Source organism: Callithrix jacchus, chromosome 17 (assembly GCF_049354715.1).
Source record: "Callithrix jacchus isolate 240 chromosome 17, calJac240_pri, whole genome shotgun sequence".
Taxonomy (NCBI): Eukaryota; Metazoa; Chordata; class Mammalia; order Primates; family Cebidae; genus Callithrix; species Callithrix jacchus.
The window spans coordinates 7,986,915-7,993,137 of NC_133518.1; the positions used below are offsets into that span (position 1 = coordinate 7,986,915).

The window sequence follows — 6,223 nt, forward strand, 5'->3', positions numbered from 1 at the left end:
CATGTACCCCAAAACCTATAATCCAATAAAAAATTAAAAAAAAAAAAAAAAAAAAGATAAACAAAACTGATAGACCATTAGCAAGATAAGTCATAAAAATGAAAGTTCCAAATAAGCTTAATTAGAAATAAAACAGAATATATTACAACTGATACAAGAGAAATACAATTATTCAAGGCTATTATATACACCTTTTCATGCACAAAATAGCAAATCTAGAAAAGTTGGATAAATTCCTAAAAATATACAACAATATCCTAGATTAAACCAAGAATAAATAGAAACTCTGAACAGAACAATAACAAGTACCGAAATTGAAACAGTAATAAAAACATTGCCAAAAACAAAAAAGTCCAGGACCAGTTGGATTCACAGCTGAATTGTATCAGACATTTAATTGTTACCAATCTTACCAAAACTATCCCAAAGGATAGAGAAAGAGAGAATCTTCTAAAAGTCGTACTATGAAGCCAGTATCACTCTAATACCAAAACCAGTACAGGAACAACGGACAACAACAACAAAAAGCTCTATACCAATATCCCTGATGAACATTAATGCAAAAATCCTCAACAAAATAGTAGCTAAATGAATTCAACAGCATATTGAAAAGGTAACACCCCACAATCAAGTGGATTTCATATCAGAGATTCAGAGATGATTTAATATATATGTCAAGCCCTTACAAATCAGCCCTTTCATCGCAAAGAAAGCCCTCTTTCCAGATCATCTAAGGGTCACTGTGCCAACATCCGGGTGTGGAGAGAGAGATTCCATAGGGAGAAGGACAGAGAGAGGCCCCCTCGGCGGGGACTCGGGGACAGTAGCCGGTGGCCCGAAGGGCGGAGGGTGGTGCAACGCGGAGTCCCAGCCGAGGGCCGTCCCCGCCTCCGTCTGGCAGCCGGGCCGAGTCGCCTATTTAGCGTGGGGCGGCGGGTGGGAGCGGTGCGCCCATGGCGGCCCTGGGGGACAAGGTGCTGGATGGTTACCAGTGTGCGCCCCCTGCTTGTACCCGAATTCCAACCCAGCGGCTACCAAGGAGAGAGGCGAGGCGGGCTGATGGCGGCGGGGGCTGCCTTCCCTCGTCCTCCCAGCCCTTCTCGGAGGGTGCGGCCTCGTCGTCCTTCCCGGGCTGCAGGCAGCTGAAGGCCGCCAAGTACTTCGACAGCTACCAGCAGATGCAGCTCGTGGCCCTCCTGGCGCAGGTGGGACCTGGCTTCGGGAGGCGCTCCCGTGCCCGCACCCGCAGGGTCCGCAGCTGCGGCGGGGTGGTGCAGTGCTCACACGCTGCAGCACAGGCCTGCGACCCCCGGTCCCCGGCCAGCCCGGCACCGAGGGCACAACCGGCGGCTACTCTCCCTCCCAGCCGCCGGCCCGCCGGAACCGGAGCAGGGCAGCCCCCTGAGCCGCGTCCCGCAGCCTGTGCGCTTTCCGCGCACCATCGCCATGTACTCGCGCATTGCCTCACGCCTTCCTGAGGGGGCCCTGGCCCAGGGCCACGGCGGGGGAGCAGAGGTCTGGGGCATCGGACGGAGAGCAGAGGTCGCCGCCAGTGCGACTTCGAGGCCCAGAGGAGGGAGAGGCAAGGTGCCCCGACGGCCACCATCCAGGATGACTGCGAGGACCAGACCGCGGTCCCGGCGAGCTGGGAGTGGCCGCTCGACGGCCCCGGACTGCAGCCGCGGGAGGCCCAGGAGGACTTGGCGGCTAGGCGGTCGGCGCTAAGGAGCCCGGAGCAGTCTTCGCTGGCGGGGAGGGCCCGAGACTGCGGTGATGGGCGGGAGGCGGCCGCCACCGGAGAGAGGCAGTAGCCACGGGGCCCGGAGCCGCCCAAGGAGCGGCTGCGCTTCCAGCCAGTGACTGCAGCAGGTGTCTTCCTTCCCGACAGCACGGTCTCAAGAGGGTGGCCTGACTCACTGTCAGAGGCTGCTCCACAGGCTGGCCAGGGCGACGCCTTTGGGACATTTGGGGTGCTGGTGTTGCTGCCCCAGAGCAGCAGGCTGAACCTTTAAAGGACTGGGGCACGCAGAGGGCAGTTGTGACCCAGCAGAAGAGGAAAGGCACAAGAGGTGGTAGGAAGCCCGAGGGAGTCCGCTGTGGTCTCTTCCACAGTCTTCGCAGGCTGGTATTCCTTTTGAGCCACGGGGCTGGTGGCGGTAGGCTGACTGTGCGAGGACTGAACCCAGAGGCCAGGGCTTTCCAGCGTGGCCACGCACGAGCTGTGTGTGATCTTAGGCCAGCCATAACTTTTCTGGACTTAATGCAGTTTCACAGTTCTTAGAGCAGAAATATGGCTATTAGCACTGCAAGGACTGCAACATCCGATGGGAGAGTTCTTATGCATGGTGTGTACAGGAACTAACAAGGTTTACTTCAAACAGTTTTGCAGAACTTGTCAGAAGTCTTATAACCCTTACCGAGTGGAGGATATCGCCTGTAAAAGTTGTAAACAAACTAAATGTTCCTGCCCAGTAAAGGTTCGCCACATGGATCCTAAACAGCCCCACCGCCAAGATTTGTGCAGGAGATGCAAAGGCAAACGCCTGTCCTGTGACAGCACTTTCAGCTTCAAATACATCATTTAAGTGAAAGCATTGCTGTGCTGATGGAGCAAGTGAGCTTTTCTGTGCCCCTTCTCTCCCTTCTCAAAATATTTCGTGAAAGGCAGTGTATTCTGAAAAAGCCTTCCAATAAAGGTATTTGCAACACACACACACACACACACACACACACACACACTATATATATATATATATATATATATATATATATATATATGAATAAATGTGGTATATCACGAAAATGGAATTTTTAAAATGACCATTTCAATAGGTGCACAAAAGGCATTTGATGAAATCTAGCATCCCTTTATGATTAAAACTCTCAGTTACATTGGCATAGAAGGGAAATGCCTCAAGGTAATAAGAGCCATATATGACCAGCCCACAGGCAGCATTATGCTAAAAAGGGAAAAGGGAAAAGCATTTCTTCTGAGAACTGGAAAAAAGACAAAGAGGCCAACGTTCAAACTGCTATTAAACATAGTACCAGAAGTCTTAGCCAGAGCAATCAGAAAGGAGAAAAAAAATAAAGGGCATCCAAATCGGTAAAGAAGAATTCAAACTGGTTTTGTTTGGTGATGACATAACCGCATACTTAGAAAACCCTAAAGACTCATCCAAAAAGTTTCTAGATTTGAGGAAAGAATTGAATAAAGTTTCAGTATGCAAAATCAATGTACAAAAATCAGTAGCACTGCTGTACCTCAATAACAACCAGACCGAAAAAAAATTAAAAACTCAATCCCTCTTACAAAAGCTGCCAAAAATAAAATAAAATACAGGGATACACCAAACCCAAAGTTGAAAGATCTATTAGAAAAAAAACAACAACCTACAGAAAATGCTGAAAGAAATCATAGATGACACAAACAAATGGCAATATGTCCATGCTCATGGATGGATAGAATCAACACTGTGAAAATGATCATGTTGCCAAAACAATCTACAAATTTAATGCAATTCCTATCAAAGACCATTACCATTCTTCACACAACTAGAAAAATAATCCTAAAACTTGTATGGAACTAAAAACGAGGCTGCATGGCCAAAGCAAGATTAAGCAACAAGAACAAATCTAGAGGCATCATATTACCTGACTTCAAACTATACTACAAGAATATGAATACCAAAACTGCATAGTACTGGCATAAAAATAGTCATGTATACCAATGAAACTGAATACACAACCCAGAAATAAAGCCAAATATTTACAATCAGCTGATCTTCAAAATGCATGCAAAAACAGAGTGAAGAGAAGATATCCTATTCATCAAATCATGCTGTGATGATTAGCAATCCACATGTAAAATAAAACTGGATCCTTATCTCTCACCTTATTTAAAAGTCAACTCAAGATAAATCAAAGACTTAAATTTAAGACCTGAAAACATAACAATATCTAGAAGATATTAGCTAGAAATGTTTTCTACAGATTGGTTTAGGCAGAGTTCATGACCAAGAGATGGTCCTTCTCTAGAAAAGTATTGGTTGTTTGGAGGTGTCATGTCTTCACATTTTTTTTTGTTTCTTGTGTGCTTATGTTGCTTCACAGGGTGCAAGCCCCAAGTCTTGTCAGCTTCCATGTGGTGTTGAGCCTGTGGGTACGCAGAAGACAAGACTTGAGTTCTGGGAACCTCCACCTAGATTTCAGAGAATGTATGGAAATGCCTGGATGCCTAGGAAGAAGTTTGCTGCAGAGGTGGGGCCCTCATGGAGAACCTATGCTAGGGCAGTGCAGGAGAGAATTGCAGGGTTAGAATCCCCACACGGAATCCCTACTTGGGAATCCCCGGGATGAAGCCTACTTGATCATGATGAATACGCTTTTTGATTCGTTGTTGCATTCTGTTTGCCAGTATTTTATTAAAGATTTTTGCATCAATGTTCATCATGGATATTGGCCTTAAGTTTTCTTTTGTAGTTGCATCACTGCCCGGTTTTGGTATTAGGATGATGTTGGTCTCATAAAATGAGTTTGAGAGTAGTCCCTCTTTTTTATTTTTTGGAATAGTTTCAGAAGGAATGGTACCAACTCTTCTTTATACGTCTGGTAGAATTTGGCTGTAAAGCCCATCTGGACCTGGGCTTTTTTAGTTTGTAGGCTAGTATTTGCTGCCTCAACTTCAGCCCTTTTTATTGGTCTATTCAGCGATTCAACTTATTCCTGGTTTTGTCGTGGGAGAGTGCAAATGTCCAGGAATTTATGCATTTCTTCCAGATTTACTATCTTGTGTGCATAGAGTTGTTTGTAGTAATCTCTTACGGCAGTTTGTATTTCTGTGGAATCAGTGGTGATGTCCCTTTATCATTTTTTTATTACATCTATTTGATTCTTCTCTCTTTTCTTTTTTATTAGTCTCGCTAGCAGTCTATTTTGTTGATCTTTTCAAAAAACCAGCTCCTGGATTTGTTGATTTTTTGAAGGATTTTTGTGTCTCTATCTCCTTCAGTTCTGCTCTGATCTTAGTTATTTCTTGTCTTCCGCAAGCTTTTGAGTTTTTTTTTTTTTCCGATCTTGCTCCTCTAGCTCTTGCAATTTTGACAATAGGGTGTCCATTTTAGATCTTTCCTTGCTTCTCATGTGGGCATTTATTGCTATACACTTTCCTTTAGACACTTCTTTCAATGTGTCCCAGAAATTCTGGTATGTTGTGTCTTTGTTCTCATTGGTTTTGAAGAACATCTTTATTTCTTCTTTCATTTCATTATTTATACAGTCTACATTCGGGAGCCAGTTGTTCATTTTTCATGAAGTTGTGTGGTTTTTAGTTAGTTTCTTAATCCTGAGTTCTAATTTGATTGCATTGTGGTCCAGGAGACTGTTTGTTAGGATTTCAATTCTTCTGCATTTGCTGAGGAGTGATTTACTTCCAATTATGTGGTCGATTTTAGAGTAAGTGTGATGTGGTGCTAAAAAGAATGTATACTCTGTGGATTTGGGGTTAAGAGTTCTGTAACTGTCTATTAAGTTTGCTTGGTCCAGATCTGCATGCAAGTCCTGGATTTCCTTGTTGATTTTCTGTTTTGTTGATCTGTCTAATATTGACAGTTGAGTGTCAAAGCCTCCCACTATTGTTGTGCAGGAGTCTAAGTCTTGTTGTAGGTTGTTAAAGGCTTGCTTTATGTATCTAGGTGCTCCTGTATTGAGTGCATATATATTTAGGGTCATTAGCTCTTCTTGTTGTATTTATCCTTATACCATTATGTAATGCCCGTCTTTATTTCTTGATTTTTGTTGGTTTTACAGCCTATTTTATCAGAAACTAGGATTACCACTCATGCTTGTTTTTGCTCTCCATTTGCTTGGCAAATCTTCTTCCATCCCTTTATTTTGAGTCTATGTGTTTCTTTGCACATGAGATGGGTCTCCTGAATATAGCACACTGATGGTTCATTGCTTTTTATCCAATGTGCCAGTCTGTGTTTCTTGATTGGGGCATTTAGTCCATTTATATTTAATGTTAATATGGTTATGTGTAAATTTGTTTCTGCCATTTTATTACTGATCGGTTGTTTTGCCCTTCAGTTGGCATAAATTCTTCATTGCATCATTGGTCTTTACCATTTGGTTCTTTTTTTGCATTGATTGGTACTGGATTTTCCTTTCTGTGTTTAGTGCTTCCCTCAGGAGCTCTTGCAGGACAGGTCTGGTACTGACAAAA

The 6,223-nt window shown here is 44.1% G+C and overlaps 1 pseudogene; it reads left to right on the forward strand.

Annotated features, from left to right (window-relative positions):
* The first annotated feature begins 953 nt into the window (after positions 1-953).
* LOC128930042 (zygote arrest protein 1-like) lies at positions 954-2,585 on the forward strand (annotated as a pseudogene).
* Positions 2,586-6,223: the final 3,638 nt, after the last annotated feature.